At 59.5% G+C, this 24,395-nt stretch overlaps 1 pseudogene; it reads right to left on the reverse strand.

The window, feature by feature from the left end:
• Nucleotides 1-5,339: 5,339 nt before the first annotated feature.
• LOC128827332 (HAUS augmin-like complex subunit 5) lies at nucleotides 5,340-23,697 on the reverse strand (annotated as a pseudogene).
• Nucleotides 23,698-24,395: the final 698 nt, after the last annotated feature.

Consider the following 24,395-nt stretch of genomic DNA (forward strand, 5'->3'; position numbering starts at 1 on the left):
GACAGGAAGGGGGCAGAACTGGGGGCTGGTGCCGGGTCGGGGGCTGGCTACACAGGGAAAAAAACGCGCTGCTCTGTTAAATATTTCCCAAGGTTACCGCTGAATACAGGCTTTGGGCATAACTTTAGGGAAACATTTTATTTCCAAACAGACTCCATATACCAAACGATGGTGCTAATATGCTCCCCCTGCACCCCTCCCCCATCACCCCAGTATCTGAGCATCTTCCTAATCCGCAGGGTCAGGGCCGGCTCCAGGCACCAGCTTAACAAGCAGGTGCTTGGGGCGGCCAAGGGAGAGGGGCGGCACCTGCAGCAAGTCGGGGGCGGCAGGTCCCTCACTCCCTCTAGGAGCGAAGGACCTGCCGCTGAACTGCCGCCGCCGATCGCGGCTTTTTTTTTTCCAATTGCCGCCGCTGATTGTGATTGCGGCTTTTTTTTTTGCTTGGGGCGGAAGAAATGCTGGAGCCGGCCCTGCGCAGGGTAGTTCCCCTCCTAGGCTCGTGCAAGGGCAGGAAGCACCGCCAGCCCCATTTCCCAGCCAGGAGAACAGCCCAGAAAGACTGAGTGATGTGCCCGAGGGCACCCGGGAAGTCTGGGGCAGAGCAGGGGGGCTGGGACCGGATTCTTTTTCTTAAGGAGGTTTCTGACCTCCCGCCTCCCCGGTCTGGCCTGCGCCTGGGTCGCTGGGTGGTGCAGGAGCAGGGCCTCAGATGAAGGGGCGGGGCATCAGGGAAAGGGGCAGTGCAGGTGTGGGGATTAGAGGGAAGGGGCAGTGCAGAGGCGGGGAATCAGGAGAATGGGCAGCGTGTCATAGGGGAAGAGGCGGTGCGGGGTGGAGTCTTGGGGGAAGGGCGGGGGTGGGGCCTTGAGGGAAGGGGTGATGCAGTGATGGGCAATGCATGGGTGGAAGCTCGGGGAGAAGGGGAAGCATGGGGGCAGGGCCTCGGGGAGAAGAGCTGGTGCGAGGAGGAAGAGGTGGGGCAGGGGAGGGGCAATGCGGGAGCAGGGATTGGGGGAAGGGGCAAGTGAGGGCGGGGGATTGGGGGAAGGGCTGGTGTGGGAGCAGGGCCTTGGGGGAAGGGACGGTGCAGGGCCAGGGTTTCAGGAAGAAGGGGAAGCACAAGGGCAGGAACTCGGGGGAAGGGGCCATGTGGGATTGGGGAAAAGGAGTGGCACAGGAGCAGAGCCTTGGGGGAAGGGGCGGTGCAGGGACGGGGATTTGGGGGAAGAGGTGGGGGATCAGGGAGAAAGTGAAGCGCAAAGTGGGGAACTCAGGAGAAGGGGCAGTGTAAGGGCGGGGCCTTGGATGAATGGGCGGGGCTTAGAGGTAGGAGCAAAGTGGGAGCGGGGATTCGGGGAAAGTGTGAGGGCGGGGACTAGAAGGGAAGGGCGGTGTGAGGGCGGGGCATCAGGGAAGGGGCGATGCGGGGACGGGGATTACGGGGAATGGGCGGATTGAGGGCAGGGCCTGCAGGTGAAGGTGAAGCGTGAGGGAGGGGGCTCGGAGGAAGGGGGGCAGGCATGTTCTGGAGCTGGTGGCCCCCCCCCCACTTTTAGGGACCGGAAATTCCATCGCCCCTGCACACCCCCCGCCCCCAGAAAACTCCCCTTGATCCACAGCCCGGCTCTCGCTGCCCGGCTCCCTGCGCTGAGCGCAGCAGCTGGGGGGAGCGCAGGGCAGGGACGGTGCAGGCCCGGGGGCTGGATCAGTGGCGGAGGGATGCACCCCGACAGGCTGGTTCCGAGAGCGGGGCTCCGGCAGCACGTTGCACACAGCGTCTGTTGCAGGCAGGGAGAGTAGTTGACACCGACAGGAGGCGTCACACGTCAGTGGGCGGGGTTATGCAGATCAGCAATGTCTGGCGACAACACAGTCCAGCTGGCTGAGCCCAAGGAAGCGGGCGGAGAGAATTCTCTGTGTGGGAGCAGAATTCGGTGTGGAGAGTTGGTGCTTTGAGTGAGTGTAGCGGAGTCACTTCGGGGCAGCGCTTGCCACTTAGCTACGAAGTTATCAAAGCAGCTCCTGTGACATAAAAAGCAATGGGAGCAAGAGGGTAGTGCAGTGTTGCAAAATAAACTTATTTTTTGCTTTTATGGCTAAAATCTCCTGATGCTTTAAAAACTTCTGGATCTTAATCTGGATCTATGTTGGTTATGTGATATGTATGTACCTTGTAATTACCCATAACCCAAGCCTGATCCCAGATGTGCAGTACCTTCCCTTTTAACTTGTGTAAATTTGATTTTAAACATTAACTTTAATAAAAATTTTAAATATTAAATAGATTTTTGGAACAGGGAGATGGAATAGAAACTTGTTCCATCCACTCCACGCATTTAAAAAAAAAAAAGTGTGCGGTCAGTCTTTTCTTTGTAACATTGAGCTGTGTTTTCTGTCAGCTTGTCTTTTCTTTTTCTGGTGGGGCTTTACCCAGATAGTGGCTGCTCTTATTTCTACTCTAGTGTTGTTTCATAAAACATTTAAGAGGCTGGTTCTCACACGTTAGTGCTTTCCGGAAGTGTGGGCTTTGGATCAGTGTCTCTCAGCGGTGTCCCCCCAGGAGAGAATTGTTCCATTCCTTCCCCTTGTGAAAATATCCCTGTTGTCACGCAGGGAGCAGGCTGGCCCCCTCCGCTGCCTGGGCCCTCAAGCACTGTCCTTGAAGGTGCTTGAAGACTCTTGGGGTCCTTGAAGTATGGAGGGCTCAAGGACCACTAAACCCCACTCGTCTCCCCCCCAACCACTAGACCCCCCCTCCCCTTTTAGATTTTATGCTCGCTGCCTCTTCTATCCACATACCTCAATCTCTCCATCCTTTTGCTGCAGGTTTTTGGGGTGTCACCCCCGCGCTGCACTCCTCCAGTGCAGCCCAAGGCCTTCCCCCCCCCCCCAGCCACATATCCTCTCCCCCCTGGTGCTGGATCAGCTGCTCGGGACATACACAAACATGCACAAATCTGTACACACACACACACACACACACACACCCCCGGGTACTGCAACACTTAACACTTCAATTGGATGGGGTGCCCAGTACCATGTCTATTCTTTGCCCCCCAGGGCCCATAGGGGGTGGAATGGGGGCGTGGCCAGGGTGCACTGCGGCTATTCCCTGCCCCCCAGGGCTCATAGGGGGCGGATTGGGGGCCAAGGGGGCACGATCCAATGCCAGCCAAAGGGGGGGTTAGAGGTGGGGAGAGGGCCCTGGTTTCTGCACCACCCGGTTCCTGACACAGGCTCCTTTGAAGATTTGCATTTCTTGGTAGTTTTCACTCCATCACCACTTCCTGCCCAGCCCCCTCCTGCTGTGCGAGATGGTTAAGGGCAGGATGGAAAGAACCCAGGAATCCTGGCTCCCAGCCCCAGCTATGCTAACGTACCAGACCCCACTCTAACCCCAGAGCTGGGAATGGAACCCAGGAGTCCTGATGCCCAGCTTCCCTTCCTCTAACCACTAGACCCCACTCCCACCCTTTTTGGGAGCCAGGATGCCTGGGTTCTACCCAGGCTCTGGGAGGGGAGTGGGGGCTACTAGTTAGAGCAGAAGGAACCAGGACTCCTGGGTTCTATTCTCAGTGCTGCTGTGTGACACTGGGCCTGTTTTTCCTCCCACTTTTTGGGTATGGAAACTGTAAACTCTTTGGGGCAGCCCCTGGCCCAACAGGGCTCTGATCTCAGCTGGGGCAGGGCCTGTCTCTGTGTCTGTGCAGCCCCCAGCACAACGGGGGCCTTGATTCTGCCCCGGTCTCTTTGGATGCTGTTGTTGTATAGATCAATAGTCCTGAATACTAAAAGGCGTTGCACAGCCATTGCCATGCAAGGGCTGAATGTGATTCTTATCTGTGACCCCCCATGCACCCTTCCCCCCCCGCCGAGCCCCTTGTGCCACTGCCCTCGTCAACAGCAGCGCAGAAAAAGCCACCCAGCCCTAGCGCCAAAAGATGACCAAAAAAAAAAAAAAAGCTTTGCAAAAACCGGTCACACCACTAGGAAACCAGCCCTGTGGGGAGTGCCCAGGGGAACTGTCTGATTTGCAGGGGGCTGCGGGGATTTGTTGGGGCAGTTTCCTGGGGATCAGCCTAGAGCCTGAAATGCTGTCAGCCAGCGCGGGGCAGCGGGAGCCCATATCCCCCCAGCCTCCAGTCAGCGGAGGGTACTCCAGGCCCCATCCACTCCCAGAGGATAGTGTGAAGCAAGGAGACTCTTGCCTAACAACGGGTAGAGCGCTGGCACCCTCCCTCCCCCCACAAATCACCCAGGAGGCGGCCGGCTCTGGGACGTGCCCAGCATCCAGGCTGAGGGAGCCAAAGGGACCAGCCTGAGAGGGGTCCCTGCCCCCCAGCGATAGGTGCTGTCTACCCCCCGTTCCCAGCTGGGGGCCCCCCAGCAAAGCTTCCCCCCACTTGATTTCCAACAGGAAGCAGGAGGGGGTGAGTCTAGGAGCCAGGACTCCTGGGTTTAGGCCACTCACCTCTCCCTGTTCCATCCCTCAGTTTCTCTATGGAAGAGGGACAAGGACATAGCTGCCCACCCAACCGCCCTCCCCCACAAAGGCTTCAGAGGTGGTTCTGCCAAGCAGGGGATGCCCCAGCCAGGGCAGCGAGCTCAGGGGCGGGATCCCTACCTGCCCCAAGGGGGGCTGTGCTGGGTAGGACAGGCCAGGAAGATACAGCAGGGGCTGTTGCTACGTCAGCCCAGGAATAAACCCCTGGGCTCAGGCCCTCGGGACAGGGACGTCTTTACTGGCCCCTTGGGCAGGGCACGAGGGAGGGTCGAGGCAGAACCACAGGCCCAGCAGGCCTGGAGTAGCCAGACAGAGCTGGTGCCGCCTAGTAGGTGACCATTCCCCACGGACCTGAGCCAGCCAGTCCCTGCCCTGGGGCCCAATCAGAGCCGTGACCCAATCAGAGGGGAAAGGTCCTGTGCCCCATTCCCTGCCCACCTGAGCCAGCCAGTCCCCACCCTGGGGCAGAGGGGAAAGGCCCCATGTCCCAGTCCCTGCCATGGACCTGAATGTGAATTTAGTCAGTTTATACAGAACAACGTGAATTACAGAACGCCACAAAACCCATCTGGGATCCCCCCCACACCTGACAGCCACTCCCCCACCTCTGCTCAGCCCCACCAACCCTCCCACCACCAGCATCTGGTCACTCCCTTAACACTGACCCTCCCCACCTTGCGCAAGAGGGGACAGCTGGACTAAACCCCCCAAATCTCCACCCCATAGAGGCGTGTCCCACCCACACTCCTTCCCTAACATGGGTGTGGCTACCTACAACTGCACCCCTTTGGGGGCGGGGCTCCCCTAGCCCCTCCCAGGCAGGATGGGGCCATCAGGCCCAGCTGTGCTGCTGCTGGAGGGTCTTGACGGCCAGGGTCCAGCGCTCCAGCCACTGCTGCAAGGTGAGGCCCAGGCGGTGCTCCGCAGGCAGGGCCAACTGCCCCGGCTGCTCCCACCTGCAGACAGGGAGGGGGGGAAGAGATATCTCCTTCCTGCCCCGCCCCCTACAGCTCCCCCCCAGCACAGAAACCCCCACATCCACACTTGCACCCCCCCCCCCCGACATCCTCCCTTGTGGCACATGCCCCCCGGCTCCTCCCTAGGTATGCCCATTCTCCAGAGGCACCAGGCCACCCCCTTTTTTCCCCACCCCAACCCCCAACACCCCCCGATCAGTCCCTCCCGTGCCCCCACCACTTGGGCAAGCCCCCTTCTTCTTCACAGCCCCTACCCCAAGCAGGAGAGAACCAACCCCCAGCACAGGATGGGCAGAGCCTCCCCCCTCTGGAAAACAAGATGTCCCACAAACCAGGTGGGTGGGGCCTCCTCACCAGGTGTCAATAGCGGCCTGCACCTCAGGCCAACGCTCGATCCGTTGCCTGCACTGCTCCATCACCAGTGGATCCAGGCCCCAGCTTGCTCCCGGTCGTGGTCCCACAGGGCCTGCACCAGGGTTGAGGAAAGATACGTCGGTGAGGCCTGGAGAAGTTATGGCTTGGGGGTGGCGGGTGCTGAGCTGCTGGGCAGATGCCATGGTCCTGTCGCCCCTCAGGCCGGCTCGTGTGCCAGGAGAGTGCCCCTTGCAGACCCTGGGAAGGGTCCTCAGGCGGGGGGGCGTCCCCCTGTCCGTCTGGAGCCATGGAAGAGATCTCACCTTGTGCGTCGGTCCCCGGGGAGCCCTGGCGCTGCTGCAGGCTTTGCCAGCGCCTGGCTCTTGTTGCCCAGCTGGACACACAGGGCCAGCAGCTCCTTCTTCAGCTCAGCCATGTGGGGCAGGAGGTGCTCCAGGGCCTGGGGCAGAGACAGAGGTGAGGGGACACAGGGCCTGCCCCCCCCCCACCCCAGGATCACCCCCCATGGGGCTCTAGGGAGGTTTAATGCAGAATAAACTAGGGGATGCTCCTGCCCCACTCCCTCCTCCAGGGCCCCCCATCCCATCTCCCCCCAGAAGAGGGTCTCACTCCCACCCTGTGGGGGGACCTCCCCACTCCCTGCCCCATTGCTCCACCAAGTGCGTGTCTCACCTTGTAGAGAGGGAAGCCGGAAGCCTGGCACACAATGAGGGAGGCCCGGTGCTGGGCGAGCACCATCCAGCCCAGCCTCTGGATGGAGAGCTCGTGGGCCTGGACCTGCAGGTGGGGGACGACTGGGTCAGGGACGCCAAGGATCAGCCCCTGAACCCCCTACCCTCAGGCACCCCCCATCTCACCAGACACTCTCCATCCAAGGTACTCCCCCCCAAGGCCAGGGGGCTCCCCCCATATGGGGATTCACCCCCTGGGGCACTCCCAGAGGGGACAGTCAGCCCCAGGGCCCTGCTGTCTGTGGGGGAGAGCGCCTGCGGGGAGGGGGGGAGGGAGGCAGATTAGACAGAGCGGGGGGGGTGGGGGACTCACCCCAGGAGGCTGTGGTGCAGCAGGCAGGGGAGGGCGATGGCCCCCAGCTGCCAGACCTTGCGCTCCACCCCCCCCATACAGCTGCTGCAATTCCAGCATCATGTCCTGCTCCGGGCCCAGCAGTTTCCTCTGCACGAAGGCCTGGACCTGAGAGACAGTGGGGGGAGACCATGCTGGTGCCCTCAGTCCAAACCCTGGGCCCCACTCCCCCAGCCCTGCCAGTGCCCCTCAGTCCTGCCCCACAGCCCCCTACCCTCCCAGCCCTGGACCTCACTCCCCAGCCCTGCCAGTGCCTTTCAGTCCCGACCCACAGCCTCCTGGTATCCTGGCCCTGGACTCCCCCCTCCTCTGCCACCCCATAGTGGGGGAGGGTGGGGTGTCTCACCTCGGCCTGGTCCTTGCGGAGGTGGGATTTGATTTAGGAGGTGCCTTTGATCAGTGCCCGGATGTGCTGCTGCTTTTCGTGCTGGGTGGATTGGGGGGGCAGGGGGTGTCAGTCCTGGGGCTGCTTCGAGACAGTGTCCCTGCTGCCCCTGTGCCAGCAAGGAACCCCAATATTCACCCCCACAATCCCTCCCTTTCCCCCCAGAGGGCACCCCCACTCTCCCCCAATTTGTCCACTCCCTCCCTTCCCCCATCATCGCCACACCCCTATATTCCCCCTAGCATGCACCCCCTCTACTTCCTTCCCCCTAGGCCAGCCAGGTACCCTGTGGATCCCCCTCCAGGAACCCCCCAACCACGGGCCCCCTCCCAGCCAACCCCTCCTCATCCTCCTGTGTGCCCTATTGTCCCCCCACCCCCCAGGCAGGTCCCATGTCCAGAGGTTGCCCTGCTCTGACCCCCAGATTCCCCCCCACACTCCCCACCAGATGGCAGAAGACCAGGATGTGCTGCTGCTTGCTCTGCAAGGCCTACAGCTCTGCGTGGCGGGCACTCGCCTCCCGCTCCTGGCAGTCCTGGTGCAGCCCATCCCGCTGCACAGCCCGCAGCTCCAGCTCCGGTACAGCGGGGGGGATGGGGACCAGCAGGGGGCGCACTCTGTAGGTCTCGGGTGGCACCAACCACACTGGGGGACCACAGGGGGCGGGGAATCTTCCCAGCAGGGGGCACTCTCCCAGGGGTGGGCGGTCACTGACTGTGCAGGAGGGACCCTGGGTGGTGGGGATGTCTCCCCGGCAGGGGGTGCCCACTACAGGGCCCCAACAGTGCAGGGGGACCCCATGGGACAGGGAAGTCTCCTCAGCACCCAGATGGGGCCACCTCCCCTCCCTGCTATATCCCAGCCCCTGGGACCTACAGCCCCCTGATGTGGCCCGCTCCCCCCTCCCCCACTATAACCTAGCTGCTGGGACTGCCCAGCCCCTAGACGCAGCCCTGCCTGCCTCTCCCCATGTCCCCACTCACCTGTATGAGGCCCCGGACCGAAGGCAGGGCTGCTGGCAGCCCCGCCAGGTCTTCCAGGCGGGTGCTCTTGTAGCGGAACCTGCAGGCCAGAGGGCAGAGGTACAGGCCCCAGCACTGGTGCCATGGGTCACTGCAGCACCGCTGGGGTGACAGCCCCACAGAGCCCTGACTCTGCCCCCTGCAGTACAAGCTTCCACCACCAGGGGGTCAAAGCTCCACACCACCCCCTTCTCCCAAGCTCTGACTCTGCCCCCCCAAAACAGGCCACCACCCCTGGGGGACGACGGCTCCGTACAGCACCATGCACCCACACTACCACCCCCTTCGTGGTACCTACTTGAGCGCCTCTATGTCGCGGGGAATGTCCTATCTTATCTCCTAGAACTGGAAGGGACCTTGAAAGGTCATCGAGTCCAGCCCCCTGCCTTCACTAGCAGGACCAAGTACTGATTTTTGCCCCAGATCCCTAAGTGACCCCCACAAGGATTGAACTCACAACCCTGGGTTTAGCAGGCCAATGCTCAAACCACTGAGCTATCCCCCTCTTCCCTCCCCGGCAGGTGAGCTCTTGCATCTGCAGGGTGTTCTCCGGGGCCAGGTGCTCCAGGGCTGCCAGGATGTGGTTGGGAGGGTGGGAACCCACGATGTCCTGTGTGGGCAGAGAGGTGGGATGAGCCACAGCAGGGCAGGAACAATGTACCCTCCCCATCAGGGCAGGCTCCAATACCCCAGTGCAGTGCTAGGGGGCGCTGTGCTGTAGGGAGCAGGGCAGGGGGCTCTCCCCGGGCAGTCAGGGCTGGCCCCGATGCCCCAGCCCAGCATTGGGGCCACTGCGCTGCAGGGAGCAAGGCGGGGGGAATCCCCCCAGCAGTCAGGGCTGCCCCAATGCCCCAGCTGCCCCTCCCAGAGGTAGCTGCACCTTAGCACCAGGTGAGCTGTCCCAGTGCAGCATTATGTGCAGTTCTTCCCAGCTCAGAGGTGGCTGCATCTGTGCACCATGCGAGCCGTCCCCAGGGTCCCTACCCCATTGCCCCTTCCTCCCCTGTTACCTCCACTGTGCTCAGCCAGTGCTGGTAGGATGCGTCCAGCAGCTCCTCGCTGCTGGACGCACATGGGGCGAGTCAGAAACAGAGTGGGGGGGGGGAGAGGGCAGGGGAGCTTGCAGGGTCTTATGGGAGGGCCCCAGACATGCTGTGCTCGAAGAGCAACTTCAGGAAGTGGAAGCGCAGCTGCCAGGCCGTCCGCATGTCCCGCTGTGGAGAGACGGACAGACACTTGGACGGGTTACCGGGGTGGGGAGGAGACGACGGCCCTCAAGAAAGCTGCAGATCACCAGGAATCACTGGTGGAATCACCAGGATCTACTGGATCCTCACCCCTTATTGGGATCCAGGCACCAGGCTCAGTGAGATCCCTCAGGATCCCAAGACCTGATTGCCAATGGCCCGACAGACTCCCCCCGGGTCCCGGCACCAGGCTCAGTCCGATTCGCTGCTCCTCCCCAACCAAACCCCATCACCAGATCCCACAGTGAGATCACCAGAGCCCCATGCTGGCATTCACAGGGTTCAGATCACTGGGTACCCTGTGTCACTAGATCTTGCCTTGAGATCTCCAGATCCCCTCAAGATCCCAGGACTGGGATCCCCAGATCACCATCCCCAACTAGCACAAGGGAGCAGGATTCCCAAATTCCTCTCCGCCCACCTGGGAATCTACTCTCTGTCCCCTCCCCACTCACCAGTACTTCAGGCTCCGCGCCAGCAAATCCGAGGTCAGGCACCTTCCCTCCCACTGTCAGCTCCCCCTTGGCCTTTCTGCACAGACCAGAGGAGGCCGTGAAAACAGGATGGGGGAGAGGGGAAGCACAGTTCAGGACATCCCTCCACCCTCACCTCAACCCAGGCCCCATCCCCAGTGGGACCATGCCATGGAGCAAAGGATCCTGAGAGACGCTACCTAAGATGGGCAGTCCCCTATCCGTAATGCCACTCGCCATGGGACCCCCTTGTTGCGGATTGTGGGGGAGTTAGGGCCCTGCACCCCTCTTCCCGAGATTCACTGCGACTCTCAGCCAGCCAGTAAAGCAGAAGGTTTATTTAAGGACAGGAACACAGTCTCAGAGCGTGTAGGTACGACCGGACCCCCTCAATTAGGTCCCTCTGGGAGGTTCAGGGAGCTTAGACCCCAGCTTGGGGTTCCCTGCGTTGCACCACCCAGCCCCAACCGAAACTAAACTCCCAGCCCCTCCCGCTGCTCCTCTCCTTTGTTCAGTCTCCCGGGCAGAAGGTGTTAATTCTCCCCACCCCCGTTCCTGGCTCAGGTTACAGCTCAGGTAGCTTCCTTCAAGGGAAGTCCCACATCCCCACTGCAACCCCCCTGCAACATTCCCAGGTCAAATCTGCCCTGCTCCCTGCTCCGTCACATCTCTCCCCCCTTCGAGACTGAACTGAGCGGGGTCACTCTGACCAGTGACCTGGGGAAGTTCAGGGCTCCCTCTCCGGGACAACGCGTCCGCTATCAGGTTGTCACGTCCCTTCGCATGGACCACGTCCATGTCATAATCCTGCAGGAGCAGGCTCCATCTCAGGAGCTTGGCGTTGGCTCCTTTCATCTGGTGCAGCCAGGTCAGGGGAGAGTGGTCGGTGTGCACGGTGAAGTGACGCCCAAAGAGATATGGCTCTAGTTTCTTGAGGGCCCACACCATGGCCAGGCATTCCTTCTCGATGGCCGCGTAGTTCTGCTCCCGGGGTAGCAACTTCTTGCTCAGGTACACGATGGGGTGTCTCTCCCCCTTTTCATCCTCCTGCATTAACACCGCCCCCAGTCCTGTGTCTGAGGCGTCGGTGAACACCATAAAGGGCTTGTCAAAGTCTGGGTTTGCCAGAACTGGGCCACTGACCAGAGCCTCCTTCAGCGCCCGGAGAGCCTCCTGGCACTCCTCGGTCCAGACCACTTTGTCTGGCTTCCCCTTCTTGCACAGCTCAGTGATGGGGGCGGCTATGGCGCTAAAGTGGGGCACGAACCTCCGATAGTACCCTGCCATCCCAATAAAGGCTTGGACCTGCTTTTTGGTTTGAGGAGCGGGCCAGTCTCTGATCACCTCCACTTTGGCTGGTTCCGGCTTTAGGCAGCCGCTTCCCACCCGGTGGCCTAGGTAGGATACCTCAGCCATCCCCACCTTGCACTTCTCCGGTTTTACGGTCAGCCCAGCCTTCTGGAGTCGGTCCAGCACTTGTCTAACCTAGGATATGTGGTCCTCCCAGGTCTGGCTAAAGACACAGATGTCATCGATATACGCCACGGCAAAACTCTCCATCCCCCTCAGTAGCTGATCCACCAGGCGCTGGAAGGTGGCCGGCGCTCCCTTGAGGCCGAAGGGCAGGGTCAGGAACTCATAGAGCCCCAGAGAGGTGACAAAGGCCGATTTCAGCCTGGCATCTGCATCCAGCGGCACTTGCCAATAGCCCTTTGTAAGATCCATGGTGGTAAGGTACCGAGCACCTCCCAGCTTGTCTAGGAGCTCGTCCGGCCTGGGCATGGGGTAGGCATCGGCCACAGTGATGGCATTGAGCTTCCGATAGTCCACACAGAACCGGATCGACCCGTACTTTTTGGGGACCAGCACCACCGGCGAGGCCCAAGGGCTGGATCACCCCCAAAGCCAGCATGTCATTGACCTCTCTTTCCAGGTCCTGAGCAGTTTTCCCTGTGGCTCGGAAGGGGGAGCATTTTATAGGCGGGTGCGATCCTGTCTGCACCCGGTGGACAGTCAGATTAGTGCGTCCAGGCTGGTTGGAAAACAGCTGCTGGTACAGATGCAGCACCCCTCCGATCTCAGCTCGCTGGGCAGGGGTTAGCCGATCAGAGAGAGGAATTGCTTCCAGGGGGAAGCCAACTCTTGTCCCAGGGAATAGGGTTTGAGCACTGGCCTGCTAAACCCAGGGTTGTGAGTTCAATCCTTGAGGGGGCCACTTGGGGATCTCAGGCAAAATCAGTACTTGGTCCTGCTAGTGAAGGCAGGGGGCTGGACTCAATGACCTTTCAAGGTCCCTTCCAGTTCTAGGAGATGGGATATCTCCATTAATTAAATTAAATTAAAGGGTCATCTCCCTGCCCCTCCCACTGTCCACACACGGCCAACACCATATTCCCCCTGTCATAATATGGCTTCATCATATTCACATGGTACACCCGGTGGTGGTGTGCCCGGTTCGACAGCTCCACCACATAGTTTACCTCGTTTAGTTGCTTGACAACCTTGAAGGGCCCTTCCCAGGCGGCCTGGAGTTTGTTTTTCCTCACGGGGATGAGGACCATCACCTGATCCCCAGTGACGAAGGCGCGGGCCCGTGCTGTGCGGTCATACCAGACCTTCTGCTTCCTCTGGGCCCTGGCCAGATTCTCCCTGGCCAGGCCCATGAGCTCGGCAAGTCGTTCCCGGAAGGTCAGGACATACTCCACCACCGACTCTCCGTCAGGAGTGGCCTTCCCCTCCCATTCGTCTCTCATCAGGTCCAGGGGCCCCCTTACCCGCCTTCCATATAGCAGTTCGAAAGGCGAAAACCCGGTAGACTCCTGGGGTACCTCCCTGTACGCAAACAGCAGGTGAGGTAAGTACTTGTCCCAGTCCTGCGGGTGCTGATTCATAAATGTTTTCAGCATCATTTTTAGCGTCCCATTGAACCTCTCCACCAGCCCGTTGGATTGGGGGTGATATGCTGAGGCCCAGGTGTGCCGGACCCCACATCTCTCCCACAAGCACCGGAGTAGGGCCGACATGAAGTTGGACCCTTGGTCCGTCAAGACTTCCTTGGGGAACCCCACTCGGCTGAAAATGGTCAGCAGCGCATCCGCCACAGTGTCTGGTTCAATGGACGATAAGGGCACTGCCTCGGGGTAGCGGGTGGCGAAATCGACCACCACCAGGATGTATTTCTTCCCAGACCGGGTCGCCTTGCTGAGAGGTCCCACTATGTCCATGGCCACCTTCTGGAAAGGCTCCTCTATGATGGGCAAAGGTCTCAATGCTGCTTTCCCCTTGTCCCGGGCCTTCCCCACCCTCTGGCAGGGGTCACAGGATCGGCAGTACTGCCGGACGTTGGTGAAGACCCCGGGCCAGTAAAAGTTCTGTAGCAGCCTCTGCCTGGTGCGCCGGATCCCCTGGTGCCCTGCGAGAGGGATGTCATGGGCCAGGTACAGTAGCTTGTGGCGAAACTTCTGGGGAACCACCAGCTGCCTCCTGATCCCCCACGACTCCACTTCCCCCGGGGGAGCCCACTCTCGGTACAGGAACCCCTTCTCCCACAGGAACCTCTCCTTGCATCCTCTCCTCATGGTCTGTACCACACTGAGGTCAGCCAGGCCCCTTAGCTTCCGCAGGGAGGGGTCCTTCTGCAACTCGGCCTGGAACTCGGCGGCTGGGGAAGGGATGGGGACCTGCTCCCTCTCGTCGGCTGGGTCGGAAGCCCCAGCCACCCCGCGGCCTGTCCTTGGGGTTTCCCTTCCCACCCGGGAAGGGTTCGGTGCCTCCGGTGGGACATCCTTCCCAAGGTCCGGGCGTAGTGCCCCTCGCCGGCTCTGGCTACGGGTCATGACTAAGGCGGTCTGGGGGCTGCTTGGCCAGTCCTCTAGGTCCCCCCCCATCAACACCTCAGTGGGCAAATGGTGGTGCACTCCCACGTCCTTGGGGCCCTCCTTGGCCCCCCATTTCAGGTGTACCCTCGCTACGGGAACCTTGAATGGGGTCCCGTCCACCCCGGTCAGGGTCAGGAAGGTGTTGGGCACCACCCGATCTGGGGCCACCACCTCGGGCCGGGCCAGTGTCACCTCTGCGCCCGTGTCCCAGTATCCATAAACTTTCTTCCCATCCACCTCCAGGGGAACAAGGCACTCGCTCCGCAGGGACAGCCCCGCACCAACCCTGTAAACGGAGAACTTTGAATCCGGAGCATCTGGCCCCCCAGAGAAGCTGGCCGGGGGCCCTTCTCTCTCTTGAGCAGTTGATAAGCTGCCAGCCCCTCTTGCGTGGGAAGCCTGCCCCTCGTCCGTCTGGGCCTCTACCAAGTTAACCCGGTGCGGGTTCGGTCTGCTCAGTCTGTCCTTGAGCTTGGGGCACTGGGCCCGAACGTGGCCTCTTCGGCCGCAGTAATAGCAGCTCAGGTCCCGTGGGTCCCCTCGAGCCGGTCGGTTGTCCCTGATGCTGGGCCTTCCCCGTGGGAGGGGATTCCCCATATTCCCCCTTTGGGAGGTCCCAGGGTGACTCTCTCTCTGCATCGCGGCGGGCCTGTTCCTTTGGGGCTCCTCCCTGCCACCCCCTGACCGGCTCTTTACAAACTCATCAGCCAGCTGCCCGGCGTGTCGCGGGTTCTCTGGCTTTCTGTCCACCAACCACAGCCTCAGGTCGGATGGGCACCGCTCATACAGTTGCTCCAGTACCAGCAGTTTAATCAGGTCCTCCTTCGTCTGGGCCCCACCAGCCCACTTGCTGGCATATCTTTCCATGCGGACGGCTAGTTGCAGATATGAGATCTCAGGGGTTTTATCTTGACTCCGGAACCTTTCCCGGTACATCTCAGGAGTCAGCCCAAACTCTCGTAGCAGGGCCCTTTTGAATAGTTCGTAGTCCCCTTTCTCTGCCTCTCCCAGTTGGCGGTACAATGCCACGGATTTGGGGTCCAGTAAGGGGGTAAGGACACGGAGTCTGTCCGCGGGATCAACCCGGTGCAGCTCGCAGGCCGTCTCAAAGGCCTCCAGGAAGTCATCCATGTCCTCCCCCTCCTTGTATGGGGCCATGATGCACTTATCAAAGCTCCGTGCAGTCCTGGGTCCCCCCTCACTCACCGCAGCCGGGGGTTCGCTGCCCCTCAGTCTCGCCAGTTCCAGTTCACGCTGATGCTGTCTCTCATTCTCCTGTCTCTGTCTCTCTTTCTCCTCCCGTTCATGCTGTCTCTGTCTCTCTTCACGCTGATGCTGTCTCTCTTTCTCCTCCCGTTCATGCTGACGCTGTCTCTCTTCATGCTGTCTCTGTTGTTCACGATCCTCCAGCTCCCTCAGTTTTAGCTCTTTCTCCCATTCCAGCCAATTCCGCTCCCCGGATGCCGAACGTCGCCGGGAGGATCCTCTGCTGGCCGGCGGGCTTCGCCGGGGGGATCCCCTGCTGGCCGGGGGGGTCACGGCGCCCTCGGTATTTGCTGGGCTTCTCCCCACCCTTCCCCTAGGCATAGGAAGGAGGGGTCTCGGGAAGCCCTCAGCAGCCGGCTGACCACTCCCAGCTGGGACAGACACTGGTCCCTGCGCTGCATCTGCCAGGCTGCTTCCCTGAGACACAGGGATCAGTTCATTCGCGCGATCTTCCGCCTCCAGCTGGGCAATGAGCTGTTCTTTGGTGAGCCTCCCAATGCACAGCCGCCTCTGCTTGCACAGCTCCACCAGGTTGCTCTTAAGCCGCTTGGCATACATCTTCCTGCTGGCCACTCACCGGCCTGTGTGCTCACAGCTCCCCACAGTTCCCAGGGGGACCCCTAGTGTGCCAGCCCTTCTCGAGGTCACCACCTCTCTGCCAGGGTCGAGCTGCAGACTCCTCCGCCCCTGGGACCACTCGCTGCGATCCCCCCGGGGGACCCTGTTACTGCAAAAGTCCTTCTCGCTGGTCACACACTCCCAGGGGTAATAACCGTCTCTCTCTCACTCTTCAGCACGCCTGGTCCCCGTCAATCCCCCTTCGTTTTACTGCTCCCCAGTCACTTACTGCAGGAAGCTCCGTCCACGGGGTGCAGTAGATCCCACCGCTGCCACCAGTTGTTGCGGATTGTGGGGGAGTTAGGGCCCTGCACCCCTCTTCCCGAGATTCACTGCGACTCTCAGCCAGCCAGTAAAGCAGAAGGTTTATTTAAGGACAGGAACACAGTCTCAGAGCGTGTAGGTACGACCGGACCCCCTCAATTAGGTCCCTCTGGGAGGTTCAGGGAGCTTAGACCCCAGCTTGGGGTTCCCTGCGTTGCACCACCCAGCCCCAACCGAAACTAAACTCCCAGCCCCTCCCGCTGCTCCTCTCCTTTGTTCAGTCTCCCGGGCAGAAGGTGTTAATTCTCCCCACCCCCGTTCCTGGCTCAGGTTACAGCTCAGGTAGCTTCCTTCAAGGGAAGTCCCACATCCCCACTGCAACCCCCCTGCAACATTCCCAGGTCAAATCTGCCCTGCTCCCTGCTCCGTCACACCCCTCCCAAGGAGCAAAGGATTCTGGGAGTTACTACCCAGCAGAGATTTTATTTATTTTATTTTTATTTAGATGTCCACTGGGTAGTGCTTCGGGAGCAAAGGATTCTGGGGGATGTGACCAGGAGCAGTGGGTACCACACGCTAAGGACGGAACCATCCCCCACACACCTGCTGATGTCCTGCAGCTGCTCCAGCCGCACCCCCAACTGGGTTACGCTGCCCTGCAGCTGCTGGCGCTCCTTGGTCGTGCGGGCCGCATAGGCCTTGAGCAGCAGGGAGCGGCGCTGGGTGTTGCAGATCCACTCCTGGGCCGCCTCTAGGGAGACCTCTGCAGGGTGTGAGGAGAAAGAGCATCAGGGAAACCTCACCCCAAGCCCCAGATGTTAGGCCCCACTCCCCTCCCAGAGCTGGGGATAGAACCCAGGAGTCCTGGCTCCCAGCCTCTCCCCCTCCCCTGCCCCACTCCCAGAGTAGGAGACAGAACCCAGGAATCCTGAGGTGATGGGTGTGAACCCCACAGGTGATTTCTGGGGAGGGAGCATGGGAGGGAAAAGCAGCAGCCCCATGGGCCACAGGAACCTTGCGGCTGGGGAAAAGACCACGTGGGGAGATGGTGCCCCCAAGGCGGGGGGGGGGGAGGGAATGGATCTGGGCTGCAGGGGGATGATCCCACTGTGTGTTGGGGGAGAACAGATGGGAGGACTGGGGTGGACTTTATGCCCCCCACCCCCAGAGCGATGGGCTGGGGTAGCGCACTGGGGGCACAGACTATGCTGACCCCCCAGATCCTTGGGGCTCCCCCCTTATCGTCAGCCATGACCTCACGCTGGGCCATCTCCATCTGCAGGCCCAACTGTGCCACTCCTGCTCCGGTTCTGACCCGCTGGGCTTTCCCTGTGGGGCGGGGGAGACACCGACTGGGGGTAGGGCTTCTCCTGGACAGCTCCGCCTCTGAGTGTGCCCCCCATCCACCCACTGCTATAGACCCAGGCATCCAGCTCACCCCATGGCAGGGCCCCTGTTCTACCCCACAGCACCCTGATCCTCTTCCCCGCCCCTCCAAATCCAGATTACTATCCCCTACCCACTGTCCCCACCCACCACACCACACAGCATTACCCAATCCCACCCACAACACTCGTCCCATCCCACCAACAGCCCTCACCCACACGCCCCTATCCACACCTGCCCCATGCTCCATTCAACCAGCAGTCTCCACCGGCCCACTCACCTCTGTCTCCTCCAGATGCTGGTACCTGAGGCAAGGCCTGAGTAAAGGAGGCTGAACGTGGAGAGGGACAGAGGCTTGGATGGACAGACAGAGGTCGGACCCAACAGGCTGCGGGGGGTCCAAGGCCAAGAGACAGATGCCAGCCAAAGGTCAGCAAGGAAATTAAACCTTCTCCCCCCCAGGGGTTGGATGGGCCCAGGGGCTTGATCTAGGGGGCAGGGACGGGGTGGGACACTGGGCTGGATGGGCCCCTTGGTGAGAAAGTTGCCCATAGTAACAAGTCCCCAAGGCAGAGGGGAACGAGGAAAGGATACCACAGTAAGTTCCCTCGGATCGTCTTCACATTCCTGTGAGGAAAGAGAGAGGGGTGAAGCTACTGCAGAAACAGCAATTGCTCTGGGAGGGGAGTGGGGTTCAGTGGTTAGAGCAGGGAGGGCTGGGAGTCAAGACTCCTGGGTTCTACCCCTGGCTCTAGGAGAAGACCTGAAAAGTAGAAGGCCCCATGTCCCATTCACTGCCTCCCTGAGCCAGCCAGTCCCCCACCGTAGGGCCGGATGGGAGCCAGCAGCCCTTTGAGAGGAAAGGCCCCACGCCCCATTCCTCTCACCTCTGGTGGTGCACGTGCTGGGTGACGTATCTCCAGATCTCCGCACACTGGCCTGAGCAAATCCTGGGGATACAGAGCGACAGCGTCAGCCCAGAGGGACACGACTGGAAACCTCTACAAGGAGCATGGGAGGCCCTCGCTTCAGGACTGTATATCCCCCCCTGTCCCTGCCCCTTTTCCTTCCCTCCCCCCTCCAGGCCTGGCTCATCCAGGTAACCTCACAGGGCTCAGGGGTAATATCTCTGGGGGCAGGCAGACCCTTTTCTGGGGGAGAGCAGAGTGGTGGTGGGAGGGCTCTGGCTCCACAGATGGGACATAATGAATGGGGCCAGGTGGGGTGGGGACCATAGGGCAGGGGGGTTCGCAGAGAGGTCCCAGGTGGGGGTATGATAGGCGGGGGGGGGGGGCTGGGGCAGGGAGGGAGGTACCAAGGAGAAGAGGGGGAAAATGGGGTCGAAGGAGGGAAAAGGACCGGAGGGGGCAGGAAGCGAGGAGAGAGCGAGGCCGCTCCCCAAAGCGGGTACCCCGAGGGAGCAGGGGAAGGGGGCCGGGGGAGGGAGCCGCAGGAGGCCGGGGCGGACAAGGAGGGAAACGGGAACCCGGGGAACAGGAGCCGGGGGAAGTCCCGGGGAGCAGGGGGGGAGCCGGGGGGATCCCGCGCTGGGGGGCCCGGGGCTCTCACCGGCGGAAGGCCCCGTCGGGGGGCACCTTCGCGGGGGGCAGCCCCATCTCCTGGGCCGCCCAGAGCTTCAACTCCAACACGGGTCCATGCCGGGACCCGAGCGCGCCAGCCGCTGCCGCAAAGCACGATGGGAGCTGTGGGGCCTGCCGGGAGCTGTAGTTCGGGGGGGCGGGGCCCGTAGTTCTGTGGGGGCGTGGTTCGCCGGGAGCTGTAGTTCGGGGGGCGGGGCCCGTAGTCCTGTGGAGGCGGGGCCTGCCGGGAGCTGTAGTCTGGGGGAAGGGCCGCCGGGAGCTGTAGTTCGGGGGGGCGGGGCCTGCTGGGAGCTGCAATTTGCATTTTCCCCATTCAGGTGGGTCACACCATGGTGGCCCCTACGCAATTTGTAACAGTGCCACCTGGAAACAAAGATAAGGCACAGCTCATGTGCCCTGGAGACTGAATTCCCTCTGGGGTCTTTGCTGAGCCATTCTGTACCCCAGGGGTTCCCAAACTGGGGGTCCTGAGGTTATTACATGGGGGGGTCGCAAGCTGTCACCTCCAGCATTTATAATAGTATTAAACATAAAAAAGGTGATTTTAATTTCTAAGTGGGGTCGCACTCAAAGGCTTGCTGTGTAAAAGGAGTCACCAATACAAAAGTTTGAGAACCACTGCTGTACCCCATGCTCATGGCCTCCCTGCTAATGCCCACCTCCCCTCTAGGTTCAGCCAGCCCTGGTGTCAATTTTGTGCTTCAGACACGTTTGCTAGGAACAGGTCTGAGATGCTCACAGCTCACTCCACCCAGCCGCCTATCAGGGAAAAGCCCCTACCCCCTTACCCTGATCTAACTATTAGACCCCCACACCTTTCTCCAAGCCAGGCATAGAACCCAGGAGTCCTGACTCCCAGTCCCCCCGCGCTAACCCATTGGACCTGCACTCATCCCAAAGCCAGAGATAGAACAAAGAAATCCTCACTGCCAGTCCCCCTGCTCTAACCACAAGACCCAACTCCTCTCCCAGAGCGAGGGAGAGAACCCAGGAGTCCTGGTTTCCAGCTCCCCGCTCTAACCTGTAGACCCCGCTGTGACATTCCCCTCTGCTGTTATCTGGACTGGTGATCTGCTAGGTCACTCCAATCCTTGACTCTGGGAGCCAGCCTTACCCTACTCTGCTGTGAGAACCCTCACTCCTGGGCTGTTCACGCACAGCCTCTGGCATGTAAGCTGCTTCTTGGATTGTGCAACCGAATGACACTAGCCAATATCTCCGGTCCCAGACACAGCCCTAGGAACCTCCATCTTGCAGTGTCCAGTTATGCCAATGGGACGCTGCAAGCTTATATGAGTTCGTCAATTTAACAAATAAATTGATATGCACCAGGCTTGTTATCCCAAGGGGAGTCTCTGACACGCTTCAGACCAAACGCAGTGCTCCAGGTAGAGTAAAAAACAGATTTATTAACTGTGAAAGATTGATTTTAAGTGATTATAAGTCAAAGCACAACAAGTCAGATTTGGTCAAATGAAATAAAAGCAAAACGCATTCTAAGAGATCTTAACACTTTCAATGTCCTTACAAACTTAAATGCTTCTCACCACAGGCTGGCTGATTGCTCTTCAGCCAAGCTCTCCCCTTTGATCAGCACTTCAGTCGTTTGGTGTAGTGTCTGTAGATGTAGGTGGAAGAGAGGAAGAGCATGGCAAAGGTCTCTCCCTTTTATCATGTTCTTTCTTCCCTCTTGGCTTTGCACCCCCCCCCCCTCAGAGTCAGGTGAGCATTACCTCATCGCAGTCCCAAACAGGCCTAAGGAAAGGGGGTGACTCACTCAAGAGCCCATCAGATCCTTTTGTTGCTGCCTAGGCCACCATCCTTTGGTCCTGTGAGTCTGGGCTGAGTTTGTCCCATACCTGCCCTGATGAAGTGTGAACTGCCTTTCTGCTCTTGGAGAGTTTTTTCCTGGGCTTATTTTAAGCCATGAGGATACATTTTCAGGCTCATAACTACATACATGAAATTATAACCTATAACATTACTGTAACAACAATGCTCAGTGCATCATGAGCCTTCCGAAGACACCCGACAACTTTGCATTAGATACCACACAATCATTTTACAAGGATGAACATGGGGTGCTGGATGTTCCCCCGAGGTTATAGAGCGTCACACTCGCTCCCCTCCCAGAGCTAGATAAAGAACCCAGGAGGCCGGCTTTCGCCACTAGTCTTTGTGCAGCAGGACTTCAGGAAATCGGGGAGGGGTCAGAGAAGAGCAATAGGAACTATCTGAAGGCTGGAAAACCTGCCCGAGAGCCAAGGACTGAAGGAGCTCGATCTAGTGAGTTTCTCCCAGAGAAGGAGACAAGCAGATTAGATCCTGGTCTGTGAGCACCTCACTGGGGAGGAGCTTTCGGGGAGCAGAGGTCTCATCAACCCAACAGACAGGGGCAGAGTGAGAGCTGACGGCTGGGGGATAAAGCCAGACAAATCAAGACTGGGAATAAGGGGCAGATTTTCCCCAGGGAGGGGAACTGACCCTGGGAATCACTGCCCCAGGGACAGGGCAGAGTCTCCAGCCCTCGGAGTCTTTCTATGGAGATCAGACGTCCCTAAAAGCACTGCTCTAGCTCGACCATGAAATCTGGGCTGGAATCCGGGATCCCTGTGGGGAGGTCTCCGGGCTGGGTGGACTGTGTGGACACCACGGTCCCTTCTGGCATTAAGATGGGCAGATCAATGAACGCAGCAGTAAGCGGCTGGGCTGGGAGTGTCTCAGTTCTCCTCGGCGAGGCAGGAAGCTGCGATGCTTAATAAAGCTAAACACTGCGAGGTCATTGTTACAATTTACCACATGTGTTACAGTCACATCTAATGGCCCAGCTGAGATCAGGGCACCACAGGCACTGCCGAGACACAGCGAGAGACAGTCCCTGCCCCAGCTGGGATCAAGGCCCCACTGTACCAGGCGCTGCCCAGACACAGCGAGAGACAGTCCCTGCCCCAGCTGGGATCAGGGCCCCACTGTACTACCAGGTGCTGCCCAGACACAGCGAGAGACAGTCCCTGCCCCAGCTGGGATCAAGGTACCATTGTTCCAGATGCTGCTCAGACACAGCGAGAAACTGCTCCAAAGCATTTGTAGTCTGAAAAGTAAGATTTTTATCCTCATTGTACAGATGGGGAAACTGAGGCACAGAGCACTGCAGTGGCTTGCTCGTGGTCACATGGGGCCCTGTGGCAGCATTGTGTAGCCCATAGAGCTAGCTTTAGCATTTATTTTATGGGACAGTAATGCAAGCAACCCACAGGCCTGTCTCTTGTAAATTGCTGGCTGCAGCAGTTAGCATAAGGCTTGGGGCCTATGAACTTTGGCACAGATAAACAGCCCAACAGTGACCCCTAAGTTTTGGAGACCTGAGAACAGAGCGTTTAAGGGGGAGCTTTGTCCACAAGACACCAGGAACAAGAGAGCCAAGGCAACAAACTGCATTAGTAGACCAACTTACAGGTAGGGTTGCCAGGTGTCTGGTTTTCGACTGGAACGTCCGGTCAAAAATGGATCCTGGCGGGAAAGTGTGATTGGCTCCCAGTTGCTCAATCTGCTAAAAAAACCCTTTGAAAGGCTGCTTGCTGCGTCATTTTTTCCTTTTGCTTTCGAGCCTCGGAGTCCCCTGCCCCTGGCAAACCCTCCCTGTCCTGCGGCAGTCACCCAAGCTGATGGTTTTGTAAAACCACTTTATTATCCAATAACAAGAAACAAAACAGAGGCAATTCCCTGACGAAAACTGTGTTAAAGCTGAGAAAGGGGCTGGAACTGAAAGAAAACAGCAGTGGGGTCGGTAACGACACCCTGCCCGTGTCTAGCGCTTTCCGGCCAGAGATCGCCAGGTGCTATACACAGGAGGGCACTCAGGGCAGGATCATTACCCCTCTTGCACTGATGGGGAAACTGAGGCACACAGCAGGGCTGTGAGTTGCCCATGGGCAGGCAGACTCCAGGTCGCCTCCCTCCCAGTTCTGTTCTCTATCTGCTAGGCTGACCTGACTCCCGAAAGCCAACACAGCTTGGAAAATTGAAGCTACAATTAAACTGCCCCAGAAATGCCCAGTTCCAGTGGTCCAAGTGGGGCCTGCCCCAGGGCTCTGCTGCGGGGTGGGAGGAGGGCTGGGAGTCAAGATGCCTGGGTTCTCGTGGGTTTCCCCAGCTCATGGAGGAGGGTGAATGCTCCCTGGGGCATGAGCGGTGGACTCTTATCGAGATCTGGGTTGCGGCAGCACGGAGAGGACTGTGGATGACAGGGATCTCGGCCGTGTTCAGTTACAATAGTCCTTGGAGCGGTTATAATAGTCGAGGGTCAGGGAATCTCCCTGGCACATGGGATTTCCTGCTGGGGACACAGGAAGAGAGACAGATTGTGTGAAAGAGGTGACACTCCCCCAGCAGGAGACCTGTGTGTGATGTCTGCCTGTACCTGCAATAATGGGGGCGGGGCGGAGGAGTAGGATCCAGGACTCCTGGGTTCTCTCCCCAGCTCTGGGAGGAGAGTGGGGTCTAGTGGCTCGGGGCGGGGTTGGGTCTGGGACCCCGGACTCCTGTGTTCCAAGCCCGTCTTTACTGCCCTGCAGAGCTGTGAACTGCAGTTACCTGGCGCACTAACAATGAGCATCCCCGACTGTATTTGGGGAGACATCTCCCAGCCTCCTGTGCCAGTGCAGGATCTGGCTATTGGATGTGAAGGAAAATCTCCCCTGAGCCATTATCAGGATGGGGTCTATGACGCATGCTCAGGTAGTGCTGATTCCGTCCAGCTGGGGGCAGGGCTTCACCCTGCTGGGGGGAGGGCACAGGCTGCAGCTGCCTACTCAACTCCAGCCGGTATGTGGGTGTAGTGGAGACCCAAGGGCTAACAGACCACCCCCTCACTGACCTCATAGAGTAAGCCTCTCTATGGGGTGCTGGGGTCCTCTCTGCTGCCTCCTGGGGAAGGAGACACAATTATCCCCTTTCACTGTTTATTTTCCTTCTTTAAACATTTCCCCCCAAATCAATCATTTCTCTGCCCCTCCCCCCCCAAAAGCAGGCCATTTCCACCAACCCTCACACACACAGTGCAGGGCTCAGCCCTTCCAGCAGGGGGTGGAGTGACACACACACACAGAGCAGTGGATTGATTTCCTTCACACTCCAGGTTTTCCACGATGCAGCCAGAACCCCCCTTTTCCTGCCCCTCCCCCAATTCCCACCCCGGGTGGGGTCCCTTACCCTGCTGTGACAATGCGGTTCTGGCGGAACCCAACTGAGAGTGCCAACTTAGGACAAATTGCTAAAATAGGGCAGTTACAGCCCAAGGCCGGGGTTTTTCCA

Source organism: Malaclemys terrapin, chromosome 21, assembly GCF_027887155.1.
Source record: "Malaclemys terrapin pileata isolate rMalTer1 chromosome 21, rMalTer1.hap1, whole genome shotgun sequence".
In the NCBI taxonomy this organism is placed as follows: domain Eukaryota; kingdom Metazoa; phylum Chordata; order Testudines; family Emydidae; genus Malaclemys; species Malaclemys terrapin.